We start from the raw sequence: 15,874 nt of genomic DNA, 5'->3' as shown, positions 1-15,874 counted from the left end.
TGGTTGAGGGAGCTTTAATAAATAAAACAAGATTTTTTCTGTTTTATAAACCATTGCATATCTTGAAGTGATTGGTATGTTGTATGTTTACCGTCCAGTGGTAGATATCTCACGTATATTTAGGACGAGAGCAAATGAATGAAGCGATATATATATATATGTTAAATGAGTAGGTATTGCAAACTGGGATAGATTTCAGCACTTTAAAATGCATGCCGAAAAAGAATCTTGGATAGAGGCAGACATGTTTCATACCTTAGATTTCTGTGAACGTACATGTATATAATGTATGCACAGTAGTATTGTTCTTCCCCGTCCCTTGAAATAAATTTTTATTACATGTCATTTAGAAAATTAACTTCAGTCATTACTTTTGTCATTCTCCTCTTCCTATAGCTGTATGATACGATGGATAGCAAGCGAAAGCAAACATCGCAGAAACATTATCGGAGCCTTAGTTAACCAGTATTGATTTATAAACTATTCATTTTTAATGCATTGTTGATATTCAAATAATTGTGTCTCGAGCATCACTCACATTGGGTAAAATTGTTCTGCGAGATTATGTTCTGTGCTGGAGTTTGGCACTGTTTCTGTGCTGGTGGATTTGTTTACATTGCATCACAATGGCATTTAAACACCCATCCTGTTGGTAAAGATTTCACTAATACAAAAAAGTATCACAAAAATACCAAACTCTAAGGTAAATGCAAAAGGGGAAATCCACAAAAAAAACCGGAAAAATCAAACGTGATCAACCATCGGTATTAGTGAAAAAAAAACCTGTGATATTTCTGTTTTGGTACAGACATTTTCCGAAGAAAATGGTGATTTGAACCTGGTTTTATTGCTAGCTAAACTTCCAAATTGTATGACAAATGTGTATATAGTTCCGTTATATTGACAAAATTAAATAGGCAACCCAAACAGACGTAAATAGTTAATGTGACAACAATTGAAATCCGGCAGCCAAATCTGTGTAAACATACGTCACAGACATACAAAACAACTGACTAAACATTCAAACAAACATACAAATAAAGACAACAAATGGGTGATGAAGTTTTTAGTAAATTTGACAAAGACGCTGACAAATTTTCTTTTGTGGTTGCATGATAGTATATTGACAAAAACGCCGATAAACAGTTTTTGTAGTTGATAGTACATACTGTATATTGTTTACACTTTTTCGAAAACGTACAAATTAAGTAAAATATATATACAATGGTAAACAAAACGGAACAACACTGTAAAACCCTCTTGCGACCGAAGCAAACACGAAGACTCTCCAAAATTCATAAACCCGATAGCGGGATGCATTGATATCGAGTCACGTCAAAAGTCAGGCGAACAAATGAAACACAATGGCACGAAGAGAAAACTGTAAAGTCAATAACAAGATAAATAATGTCAGCATCTAGAATCTTTAACTCAAAACCATCTTGTATTGTTTGTGAAGTAGACACATTTCAGCATCTAGAATCTTTAACTCAAAACCATCTTGTATTGTTTGTGAAGTAGACACATTTCAGCACCTAGAATCTTTAACTCAAAACCATCTTGTATTGTTTGTGAAGTAGACACATTTCAGCACCTAGAATCTTTAACTCAAAACCATCTTGTATTGTTTGTGAAGTAGACACATTTCAGCATCTAGAATCTTTAACTCAAAACCATCTTGTATTGTTTGTGAAGTAGACAAATTTCAGCATCTAGAATCTTTAACTCAAAACCATCTTGTATTGTTTGTGAAGTAGACACATTTCAGCACCTAGAATCTTTAACTCAAAACCATCTTATATTGTTTGTGAAGTAGACACATTTCAGCATCTAGAATCTTTAACTCAAAACCATCTTGTATTGTTTGTGAAGTAGACACATTTCAGCATCTAGAATCTTTAACTCAAAACCATCTTGTATTGTTTGTGAAGTAGACACATTTCAGCATCTAGAACCTTTAACTCAAAACCATCTTGTATTGTTTGTGAAGTAGACACATTTCAGCATCTAGAATCTTTAACTCAAAACCATCTGGTATTGTTTGTGAAGTAGACACATTTCAGCATCTAGAACCTTTAACTCAAAACCATCTTGTATTGTTTGTGAAGTAGACACATTTCAGCATCTAGAATCTTTAACTCAAAACCATCTTGTATTGTTTGTGAAGTAGACAAATTTCAGCATCTAGAATCTTTAACTCAAAACCATCTTGTATTGTTTGTGAAGTAGACACATTTCAGCACCTAGAATCTTTAACTCAAAACCATCTTATATTGTTTGTGAAGTAGACACATTTCTGCACCTAGAATCTTTAACTCAAAACCATCTTGTATTGTTTGTGAAGTAGACACATTTCAGCATCTAGAATCTTTAACTCAAAACCATCTTGTATTGTTTGTGAAGTAGACACATTTCAGCACCTAGAACCTTTAACTCGAAACCATCTTGTATTGTTTGTGAAGTAGACACATTTCAGCACCTAGAATCTTTAACTCAAAACCATCTTGTATTGTTTGTGAAGTAGACACATTTCAGCACCTAGAATCTTTAACTCAAAACCATCTTGTATTGTTTGTGAAGTAAACACATTTCAGCACCTAGAACCTTTAACTCAAAACCATCTTATATTGTTTGTGAAATAGACACATTTCAGCACCTAGAATCTTTAACTCAAAACCATCTTGTATTGTTTGTGAAGTAGACACATTTCAGCACCTAGAACCTTTAACTCAAAACCATCTTATATTGTTTGTGAAGTAGACACATTTCAGCACCTAGAATCTTTAACTCAAAACCATCTTGTATTGTTTGTGAAGTAGACACATTTCAGCACCTAGAATCTTTAACTCAAAACCATCTTGTATTGTTTGTGAAGTAGACACATTTCAGCACCTAGAACCTTTAACTCAAAACCATCTTATATTGTTTGTGAAGTAGACACATTTCAGCACCTAGAACCTTTAACTCAAAACCATCTTATATTGTTTGTGAAGTAGACACATTTCAGCACCTAGAACCTTTAACTCAAAACCATCTTATATTGTTTGTGAAGTAGACACATTTCAGCACCTAGAATCTTTAACTCAAAACCATCTTGTATTGTTTGTGAAGTAGACACATTTCAGCACCTAGAACCTTTAACTCAAAACCATCTTATATTGTTTGTGAAGTAGACACATTTCAGCACCTAGAACCTTTAACTCAAAACCATCTTATATTGTTTGTGAAGTAGACACATTTCAGCACCTAGAATCTTTAACTCAAAACCATCTTGTATTGTTTGTGAAGTAGACACATTTCAGCACCTAGAATCTTTAACTCAAAACCATCTTGTATTGTTTGTGAAGTAGACACATTCCAGCACCTAGAATCTTTAACTCAAAACCATCTTGTATTGTTTGTGAAGTAGACACATTTCAGCACCTAGAATCTTTAACTCAAAACCATCTTGTATTGTTTGTGAAGTAGACACATTTCAGCATCTAGAATCTTTAACTCAAAACCATCTTGTATTGTTTGTGAAGTAGACACATTTCAGCACCTAGAATCTTTAACTCAAAACCATCTTGTATTGTTTGTGAAGTAGACACATTTCAGCACCTAGAACCTTTAACTCAAAACCATCTTATATTGTTTGTGAAGAAGACACATTTCAGCACCTTGAATCTTTAACTCAAAACCATCTTGTATTGTTTGTGAAGTAGTCACATTTCAGCACCTAGAATCTTTAACTCAAAACCATCTTGTATTGTTTGTGAAGTAGACACTGAATATTTATCTATTAGGTCTTGGTACTTTCCAATGAACTTTTTGAAAAAGAGGACGAGACGTTCTTTGACAAAACCCTGGATGAATATTTTATTTCTCAGACACCGATGACATTTTACAAAGTCTGCGAAGCAGTCGCAAGTTCTTCAATATCGTATGAGTTGAAAATACATACTCCATACACGGGTGAAGTTGTTATATTGCAGCTAAGGTGGGGCAAATTTATAATTTTTAAATTGATATCGTCTCGTTTGTCATATATTTTGATACTGAGATGAGCGCTGTTGTTAAATTCGAAGTAAATATCTAGAAATAAGGTGGACGCTGTATCGGTGATTTCTTTAATCTGTAGTTCAGAAGGATATGTTAATGGGACCCAATCAGAAAAGTTTGGATTGTAAATGGGAAAAAACATCATCAATATACCTGTAATTGAAGTAAAATGATATAGATTCTTTGATCGTCTTGTTTTTAAAAGTGTCTGAAGGAACTCCGAAGACTTATGGAAATAAGAAAATAATGACCAGGAGAGGCGCACAGTTGGTTCTCATAGGAATGCCGACAACCTGCAGAAAAAATCAACCTCCAACTTCATCAAATGTGTTGTCAATGAGAAACTCAGCATACTGATCGTTTGTTCTTCGATGTAGCATGTTTAATTTGTATGCTCTTTAAAAGAAAAACATGCACAATTATATATCCCACAACAATACATTTATAGCGTATGGTACCCTTTTTTTATGTAGGAAATAATTGTGGATCATTGTGTTAAGACGGGTTTTTAACTTTTCATGTGGCATTGTTGTGTAAAGGATGATAAATTATATTTCAGAAAATGACAGATATTTAAAAAAAAATGTTCAGAAGATCTTTTGAGTTCTTAGGAATCCACATATTGTTAATGCCACTACGCGAGTAAACAGTGTCACAGTAATTCTGCAATCCCTTTTTCACTGCAGACACAATTTTGTGTTAAGGTGTAATACCACCATTGATTTTCCCCTATTAGTCTTTGTTAAATTTGCTAAAAAAAAAAAGGTGCTGAATTTATTTTTGTTTCAAATAAAGAAATACTTGGCATGAGTAAAGTTTTATCCTGTCCAGTACTATAGACAAAATTTCACATAAAATTTTACATTTCATTGCATATAAGAAAATAACCATCACTGGAAGTTAACCAATCAAATTGTCACTCCTTTTTTTCCTGTGTACAAGCTTTAGTAACCATAAACCTCAAGTTTCCAAAATATTCTATAGAAACACCAATTAAAAAAGTAAGGGTGCTTTGTTGATGCGGCAATGTACCGGTGTCTGTACGGAGCTTTGTGAAGTTACCAATATGTAAAACTTACATCGCAAGGTAATTTCTTATTCACAAAACAAGATTGTCCTGGTATTGTGCTGGTAATTAGAAAATGTGCCCTGATTCTTTGCATTTATCTCCCTATTCTGTGCTCTTTGATTCTCTTCAGTAAAGAGGCTAATATTCAAAATCAATGATGCTGAAAATTTGAGTCATTGATAGAAGACACCTAGCATACATTTATTGGATGAAATATTTCAGATGAGAGAAAAATAACAGCTTGATTTATGTACAATACAATAAACAAATAAATCAATATGATAGACAGCAACCAATGGCAATCACGAAATTAATGGTTTCTAACTTGCAACGGGCAAAAACAGAATACATGTGTTTGGTAATGGGAGTTAACATGTTTGAATGTTAAGAAGCGCTAAACTCTTTCCTTACCTGGAATAGAAGTCTAAGAGCACAATAAAAAAAACTGCAAAAATCAGCTGACAAGGGCTATGTCGTGTTGCCATTAATAATAATAAAGAATTATAAGGGTCTGATTATCAGAAAAACTTGCATTCATTTCTTTTTATCTCTGACTTAACCACATCTTATATGTTAATTACGGAAGCGTATTAGGGCCATCTTTTTTTATATTATTTTTTTTTCAAATTGTCGACTTTAATCTTGGAATTATCAACTTTAATCTTGGAATTATCAACTTTAATATTGGAATTTCCAACTTTAATCTTGGAATTTCCAACTTTAATCTTGGAATTATTAAACATTACTCTTGGAATTTCCAACTTTAATCTTGGAATTATCAACATTACTCTTGGAATTATCAACTTTAATCTTGGAATTTCCAACTTTAATCTTGGAATTTCGAACTTTAATAATGGAATTATCAAAATTAAACTTGGTCATTCCAATTTTAAACATCCGACCCTCATTAATCCGACACCGATTTTTCCGACTTTCATTAATCGAGTGAATCTCTGAATTGAGAACATCGTGAATTTTGGCTCACTGAACTCTCGCCTCGGCCAAACAGTGCCCTTCAGTTTTTTACTTTTTGTTGGTGATTGCTATTGTTAACAACGATGCATATCCGTTTATTCAAAATAATAAATGCATGTACTGCATACATAATTAAAAATGGATATTTAAATTTTGACATTAGCAAATTAAAGGGAGGGGGTGACTTTGAAATTTTTGTTGGGGTGTGCAATTTGTCCCTAAAAAAATGTACCCATTTTTAAATAATATTCACTCATATTTGGTATCTTTATTTATATAAAAAAAATATATATACAAAGAATAATCTTTACTTATATACAATATTTTAATTTTAAAATGCATAGATTCAGGGAATTTATATGTATGTAAATATAAAACCTCTGATTGAAATAAATACCACAATTGACCATTAATAAAAGATTCCCAATAACATATTTATATAAGATATGTAGAACATACCCCAAATCAATATAAAGTTATGAAAGAACAATGCATATCAATATAGAATGTCATTGAAAAGTAGTGTCATATATATAAAATGTCGCAAAATTATGACCAATATTTTTGGCATATCCACGTATGCCAATTATTAGGAAGTTACCCTTTCCTGGATATTAGGCTACGTGAAGACATACAAGACACGTCTATTTTTTTTTAACATTTAACAAAAAATTTAGCCGCGAAAAGAATTATAAGTAGATTAAGTATACGGAGAAACACAATAAAGTATGGGCTAGAAGTAAAATATCAGTCATTTCCAAGATTAAAGTTGATAATTCCAAATTTAAAGTTGAAATTTCCATGATTAAAGTTGGAAATTCCAAGATTAAAGTTGATAATTCCAAGATTAAAGTTGGAAATTCCAAATTTAAGTTGATAATTTCAAGATCAAAGTCGACAATTTGAAAAAAAAAATAAAACATGATAGCCCTAATATGCTTCCGTAGTAAATCCTGCAAATGTGTTGTCTAATACTCATGTAATATATGACTAGAAAATTTATAATGTAAAATGTAAAATGTTCCGCATAAACAAAGTGAGATAAAAAGAAAAGTAACAACTATTGGTTGTCGTTTAATTTTGTTGCTGTATATCACATGTGATATTTGTTTTTATTGTTTTGCACATGAATTAGACCTTTAGTTTTCAGGTTTGCACTGTTGTTTACTTTATTATTTTGGTGCCTTTTATAGCTTGGGTTTTGCCCATTCTTGAAGGCCCTACGTTGCTCTATACTAGTAGTTGTTACCTTCTACGTCATTTCTAATTGAGAGTTGTCTCATTGGCAATCATACCGCCTCTTCTTATTTTCATATACATGCAATTACAAGTCTAATTTCGGGGGGGGGGGGGGGGGGTAAGGGGGTACAGTACATTATTAAAAGGAATCTAAGCCTATGCAGAGAATACATTGTTATGCACATTAAAGCAATGGTTTCATACACAGATTTAGCTAGTAAATATGTGGAGATTAGCATTCTGTTTATCGTTTCCGTGACAAGTTTGTGCTTTACTCTAGACTATTTTTTTATTCAACCAAATGGTTGTAAGTTTTGTTTCTTTGCGTAAGAAACACGTGTTTTCCGCAACTAACATCGGAATACTTTTGATAAAATAAAAAAGGATATGTGTGTGACAATGCGACAACTATCCAACAGAGTTTGTTTAAATCATAAGAGAGACACATATTCATGAATTTGGTTGGTAATGTGACTTATGAGTTTTCCCCTTGGTAACTTTCAACTCAAACTTTACGACAAAAGAGATGATTTCAGCTTCCCAATTGTGAACTTTCCATTTCTATTTAGCAATATTCAAGCAGCGCCTGCATACGGAGTATATATCTCCCAATTGATACGATATTCCCGGGCTTGTATTTCCTATCATGATTTCCTTGGTTGAGGGTTGATGCTCATAAGATAGCTAATAAACCAAGAGCTTTAAATGGTGAAGTTGAAATCATCCCTTCGTAAATTTTACGGACGCCATCACGAGTTGGTTGACCGTTATGGAATATCCGTTTCACAGATGATAGCGGACATGTTTCTAATGTCGTAACTACGATCCCGTCCCCTTTTCACGAATGTGACCTACCGAATTAGACTTGTTACCGGGTTTGTACTAACATGAACAACACGACGGATGCCACATGTTGATCAGGATCTGCTTACCCTTCCGGAGCACTATTTTGGTGGGGTTCGTGTTGCTTCGTCTTTAGTTTTCTATGTTGTATTTTGTGTACTATTGTTTGTCTGTTTGTCTTTTTCTTTTTTAGCCATGGCGTTGTCAGTTTATTTTCGATTTATGAGTTTGAATGTCCCCCTGGTATCTTTCGCCTACCTTTCACCTCCTTATGGGAATTGTGTATCACCTTATTTCTAAACTATGCTTATACCATCGCAATTGAAAATAGTAGTCGTCTGTATTTTTTCTTTAAAGCATTTGCACAATTCTTTGTAGACATACGCTCTATTCAGAAACCTACAAATACGAGTAGTATGAACATTAGTATTTATAAACACTATTATTTTACATTAACATGCATATGTGTAATGATTCATTTGCGATATACTAGTAATAACGATATTCCATTTGACTGTGGGTATGTTACTACTGAGAAATGGGAATTTAATAATGGAAAATTGAAACCGTAACGTTTTTTATATATCGTAATTTGAAGTCGTCACTCTGTGAAAGAATGAACTATCTTGTTTATATAATTAGTCAGACCAAACCAGACCACACCAGACCTGTTGAATGAATTTTAACAAACCTGTGGGTAAATCTGCTTCTAGGTCAGTCCTTTGAATCATCACTGTTCACCAGACCTTGAAGTTCGGTATTTTTGTTATTTTACCCTTTGTCTGTTCGTCAGTCCTGTTCTTGTCATCGCAACTCATCTGCAACCACACAACAGAATTTCATCAAACTTTGTCGATAATAAGGACATACTATGTATACATGCATATCGACAGGAAATTATACTTCAACTTTTCTTCTAGAAAGTATGCCCCTTTGGAATTTTGGCCTAAATATACTACTTCAACAGTTTGTCATCGAAACTCCTCTGAACCAACATAACCGATTTTCATGAAACTTGGTAGGTAATAAGGACATACTATGTCGATGTGCATATCAACGGGAAATTAAGATTCAATCTTTTTTTCTAGGAGTTGAGCCCCTTCGAACTTATAATTTTGACCTAAATAAACTACTGCAACAGTTAGTCATCGCAATTCTTCAGAAACCATACACCATAAAACTTTATAGATAATAAGGACATAATATATAGATGTGCATATCCCCAAGAATGTTTTGTCAGTTGACTTAAGTAGAAATCTGGTGAAATTTTGTGTGTAGTGTTACATTGTGGGGGCGTGGGGTATGTAAGTGTGCTCACATAGGTCCTTTAAACCACCTTGTTTCTTGCAAATTGGCAGAAAGGAACAGTTTGTTATTCATCCTGGTATCGCGCTGTAGTTCATAGTGTTCAGAAGCGAAACCCTCTGTTGATGATATTTAGTTGATTTAGATATATTATCAATCTATACGAAGTAGTTCGAATCACAAGTTGGGATTACATCAAACTAATCTAATTTTACATTGCATCAAATAAACTTTGGGCAAATAAGATAAAGGTTAACTCTAGAACATGTATGGTAAATTAAACCCATACTATCGTACGCACATTCACGGTACTACAATCTGTCGATACATACATTTTTGCTTTGCACAAAGGTCGTGGTTTTCTCTGATTGTTAAAGACTTCTTTACACTAAGTTTTACATGTTTTAGGACCTGCGAGTACTTTCAAATCGATACGTTGTTTCTTTTTTTTTGTTTTTGTGGATGTATACATACCTGCCATGTCCGGTCTATGTTTTTGGTAGATATATTTCTCCTTTGTATCGATCTGATGAGTTAAGCCTATTTCAACTGATTTTTAAAGTTTGTTCTTATGTTATACTGTTACACCACTGTCCCAGGTTATAAAAGAGGGGCAAAAGATACCAGAGGGACATTCAAACTCATAAATCGAAAATAAACTGACAACGCCATGGCTAAAAATGAAAAAGACAAACAGACAAACAATAGTACAGAAAACACAACATAGAAAACTAAAGACTAAGCAACACAAACCCCACCAAAGAATGGGGGTGATCTCAGGTGCTCCGGTAGGGTAAGCAGATCCTGCATCACATGAGGCACCCGTCGTGTTGCTCATGTTAGTACAAATCCGGTAACAAGTCTAATTCAGTAGTTACATTAGTGAAAAGGGGACGGGATTGTAGTTACGACATTAAGAACATATTTGCTATCATCTGTGAAACAGATATTCTATAACGGTCAACCAACTCGTGATGGCATCCGTAAAATTTACGAAGGGATGATTTCAACTTCACCATTTGGAACTCTTGGTTTAATAGCTTCTTTGTGAGCAGCAACCCTCTATCAAGGAAATAATGATAGGAAATACAAGCCCGGGAATATCGTATCAATTGGGATATATAGGCTCCGTATGCAGGCGCTGCTCGATGGTTGCTACATAGAAATGGAAAGTTCACAATTAGGAAGCTGAAATCATCTCTTTCGCCGTAAAGTTTTGTTTTCAACCGACCCTCATTGTCAATTTCTAGATGGAAGTCAAGATATGAGGCAGACTTAACTGTTTCTGCAGTATCCTTTATCTCAAGTTTAATGGGATAGGTGCGTTCAACATAGTCACCAAATTTTGAATAATTTAGTGAAAGAACATCATCTATATAGCGGAAAGTAAAGTTAAAGGGTTCTGCTAACTTCTTTTCTTTCTTCCTAAGAAGTTCCTGTATGAAGTCAGCCTCTTAAGAATGAAGGAACAAGACGGCAAGAAGACTTATGAATTAGGCCGTTAGTTTTCTCACTTGCAATGCATTATATTCTTTTATGTCTGGGACGTTTATAGCCGACTATATGGTATATGTCTTTCTCGTTGTTGAATTCCGTTTGCCTATAATTGCTTACACCTACTTTATTTGAAATTTAGTGGATATTTGTTTGTCTCATTGGCAATCATACCACATCACTTTATTTTTATATGGCTCTAGTAAAGTATTTCAAATCCAAGTTGACTTTGGAGGAAATCAAAATTTGCATCAATTTGTTTCAAATATTATATTATTACAATCAACAATTTCTCTTTATCAGGTTGAACAAGTTTTTCCTTAATTTGCACAGGTACCACCAAACAAATAAAAGACGTTATGTGAGAAGTCAGTACATGCTCACTCAGGACCATACAGGAGTAGATGTAACTTTGCAGAAAGTGTGACGCACATTACATAAACAGTAGAGATGTGTATGTGAATCGTAACATGAATAAGATACAAGAAGTTTCATCAAGGTTATACGATGTTACATGTCAATAAGAGGGTACCGAAATAAATGAGATCATACGAAGCTCGCTAATCGAAATTTGAATCTGGTTGCAAGGAACTGCAAGCATCGATGCAAAACTGCAAATAGCTTTGGAATGAACTATGTCATGTAATGGGAATTCACGTATGCTGCTGACAATCCATAGTAAAACGAATGCAGTAAAATATTTATCTAATCGGTCCAGAAGAGCTAAACAATCACTATTAATTAGTCAATAAAGGCATGTTCTGAAGGAACTCACTGAATGATCGTAATTTTGGAAGGTATCTCTAAATGTGTAGAAAAGAGTAAAAATAATAGATATAAGAAGATGTGGTATGAGTGCCAATGAGACAACTCTCCATCCAAGTCAAAATTTATAAAAGTAAACCATTATAGGTCAAAGTACGGTCTTCAACACGGAGCCTTGACTCACACCGAACAGTAAGCTATAAAGGGCCCCAAAAATTACGAGTGTAAAACCATTCAAACTGGAAAACCAACGGTCTAATCTATATAAAAAACGAGAAACGAGAAACACTTATGAACCACATCAACAAACGACAACTACTGAACATCAGATTACTGACTTAGGACAGGTGCAAACAAATGCAGCGGGTTTAAACGTTTTTATGGTACCAAACCTTCACCCTTTTTCTGAAACAATAGTGTAACAACACAACATAGAAAGACACACTATAAAATATCAACTGAAATAGCTTAACTCAATCAAAGGACATATTAACACCAGTGAACATACACTGAACAAATAATTTGACCTATGATACATTGTAAATACAAAATAAATAAACTAAGGGAAAAATAATAAAAGTAACATGTTATATCGGTATGAAATGTTAAACAATTTAAGAAAAACAGTATGCTCGAACAAAAATACTGTTGATGAAGACTCTTGTAAATATTTGTGTGAAATCAATAAGCAATGCTAAAAGTCACGGATTAAAACATTTGAAGTAGGTCGATAAAGACGTAGACTCTTGTGTATATCTTTTGTGTAAATCATACCTAATTGTCCAATGACAATCTTGTTTCAGTATTATGTTCACGAAATTAAAAGTACAAACACATATATAGCAAATTACGGTGGGTCAGCTTGTCTTCTATGTTGTTAATTAAAATAATATTTGTTTGAAGGTTGCTGTATGATATGATGTACATCACTACGAGAACATCCAACATACATAAAATCAAGACACATCCAGGTATGAACATAACATCATCAGACATAACTAATTTGATTTACATTGTTCATATTTTACTTTGGACATGGACTTGTGCGTTCTGTTTTTTTTTTCGTCTTTCAATTTTGGTCAATGCACATTTAATGCGATTACATAAAAAGCAACACAAGAAGAAAATAAATAACACCATTTTTTTTTATTTTATAAGCTTGTTAATATATATCATGTATAGTCATAATAAAAGGTATGTTGATTAACACACCCAAAAGCTACAATTCTGTGTATTATATAAGTGGCCAGAGTTGCTGATATTGCAACAAAATAAGAAAAAGCTATTTCTAAGAATTATAACATTGTGGTATAGTAATAAGAACCCAAAGATTGTACTTTTGAGGAATAGTATACGCCCCCTTTGATAACCATTTAGCGCAATGCTAAGTTCAATTAAAAATGATTTGAGAGAATACAGTAAATATAACGCAAATACATTAATTAATATTAATTCAACGCCATCATGATTTCGTTGAACGTTAAACTTTACCCTTTTCACATATTACTGTAGGTATATTTCACTTGTTCTAATAACGATCCTATCCCCGTTGCCTTGATTGTTATATTAGTGAAGTTGATATATCCCAGATGTGTACTAGCGGGAGCAACTCGACTGGTGCAACTGACGGAGCAGCAACTGATAACCACCAGGAAGCACATGACTTAATCCTTGATTTTAATAATAATGCAACATTGAAAGAAGACAATGTAAATAATACACATTAGTAACATTGAAAGATATAACCAAATGTAAACAATTGCCATTGGGTTTTCATTTGTTCAAGGAAAATAGATACATGTATTATCTAGTGAAGGCAAAATTAAGGCAAGCAAGCTACGACTATGTACAAACATGTTCACGTTATAGGTACTAAAATAATAACTGAATTCTGAAGGAGGCATATGCTATTATTAGTCTTTAATCATGAACATTACATTATGCCCACGAAAAAAAAAAAAAAGCAAAACAAAAATGGTGAAAACGTTAATAACTGTCAAAACAATTCGTCTTGGGAAAACTTACTGGAAAACCGGAAATTTATATTTGTTATCATAGTACGGACGATCAAGCATTTTTTTAAAATCTATCTGCAGTAGTAAAAAAATATGTTAAAATGTAAGGGGAAGTGTTTATTGTCAGTTCTGCAAATATAGAACAAAGAAAATTTCCCCCGAAGCAATTAAAAAAAATTCAAACGTCTTCGAACATGTTCAAATAGTTGAAACACAATACTGTATACATGACAAAGTTGTAAGAGGATAGTCACAAGAAAACAGGCGTTTATTTGACATTCTTCCAAATGTTAAAAAAGCAAGTTAAATATTATTTAACATGAAGTTACATGAAATAATTTAGTACTATTGAACAAATCATTAGAGTCATAAACAATGTAATACCATACAGTTACACTGTACACTCTAAATACAACATACATAATAAGAAATTATGAACATAACGAATAATCACCTACAAAAAGCACCAATACAGTATGTTAACACGATAAGGTAACAATACTAACTATTAGTTAGTGTAAACTTTATTGTTCCAAACTCAAGTATAGTCGTGTACATTGGTGTATTAATGTACACGACTATACTTGATTTCGGACAAATAGTTAGTATTGTTACCTTATCGTGTTAACATACTGTATTGGTTTCTTTTTGTAGGTGATTATTCCTTATGTTCATAAATGTTTCTAAAATAAATGGAGCGTAGAATATCCCGGAATGAATAAGATTTCACATTAACTGTTTCTTTTTGCATTGTTTGTCCCATGTTTGTAGCTGTTATATAAATAAAAAAAAAAAAAAAAAAAAAAAACATAAACCGACAATCCAATCAATAGACGAAATACCAAAAAAAATGTGTGATAACTCTTAAATTGTGTGGTTTGTTTTTTATTAATGATAAGTATGATTACTATGATGTTATCACATATAGTTGTGACAATCAAGCAATTTGCTAATATATTTACTTCTTTTTTAAAATCATCCAGCGTGTAGCTTTTTCTTATATTTTTATTATGACTCTGTACTATATGCTATTGATCCTGTCATTAAAATATACCGATATCTATTCGTTTGTAAAAGTATATGATTTGAGAATTACTACGATTATTTTCCAAGGGCAAAATTGAAATTCGCATATAAGGCACTCAAAAACATTCGATGTTATGTTTATTTTCCTTTTTAATCAATAAACATATTTTGTTCTGATATTATTAGATGGTTGATGTAACAAATTAATAGGGAACATAATAAATGTACTTATACCTCTTGTACTAAAAAACCCCAGAACGTACACAAATGTTCTCTTTAAATGGTATCCATAATATCAAGGATGTCTACTTTAAAAATTACAGCCGATAATGCTGCTGTCAGCTAGCGTATTCAAGCGTATACACTTTTTCCTTTTTCAGAGAAAAACAGTAAACTAGACTGTTTGTTTTATTCATTCATATAAAAGAGTTTGTGTACTAATTGATATTCTTTCTGTGAAATATTTTCATAGATACATATTTTCTCCCAAAATCAATTCTGAGCTGACCAAACTATTACAATTCAGCAATCATATCATTCCAACTGACAAAACTATGACAATTAAGCAATCATATCATTCCAACTGACCAAACTATGACAATTCAGCAATCATATTATATTTGGACAGACACATTACCTCATTGTCAGGTTTCACTACTTTAGGGAGCTCACTCTTCCTTTTCAGTGAGTGCATTTGCTTTTTAAGAAAAACAAGGCCACAAACTAATAGGGTTTAGCATACCAGGACTCATTTGTTTCCGGGTAAAGTTTTCGTGAGATTCTTGTAAATCAATGTGTTGCAATATGTTTTCAAAAGCGTATGCATTAAAAGACCGATAGTCGACAAATTATAAAACTTGTTTATTCAAGACGAAAACAAGTGTAAAATGTAAATGTTTTAATGCAGACTGCAAAGTTAATGTGTCTAACTGATACTGACAATTAAAGAAGTATTTGTTCTTTTAACTTGCAGCCAACAAGTCCATCAAGCAACACATGTTGTCTATGTAGCAGAAAAGCGGAAGTTTTGTATTTGATTTTGTTGGACAGTGTCTATCTTAGATAGATTTTAACTATGAAAGTATAGTTTAACATTGCTGAT

The sequence above is a fragment of the Mytilus californianus genome, unplaced genomic scaffold (assembly GCF_021869535.1).
Source record: "Mytilus californianus isolate M0D057914Y unplaced genomic scaffold, xbMytCali1.0.p SCAF_10, whole genome shotgun sequence".
Classification (NCBI taxonomy): domain Eukaryota; kingdom Metazoa; phylum Mollusca; class Bivalvia; order Mytilida; family Mytilidae; genus Mytilus; species Mytilus californianus.
The sequence above is the reverse complement of the archived record's forward strand: the minus strand, read 5'-3'. Positions refer to the sequence as shown.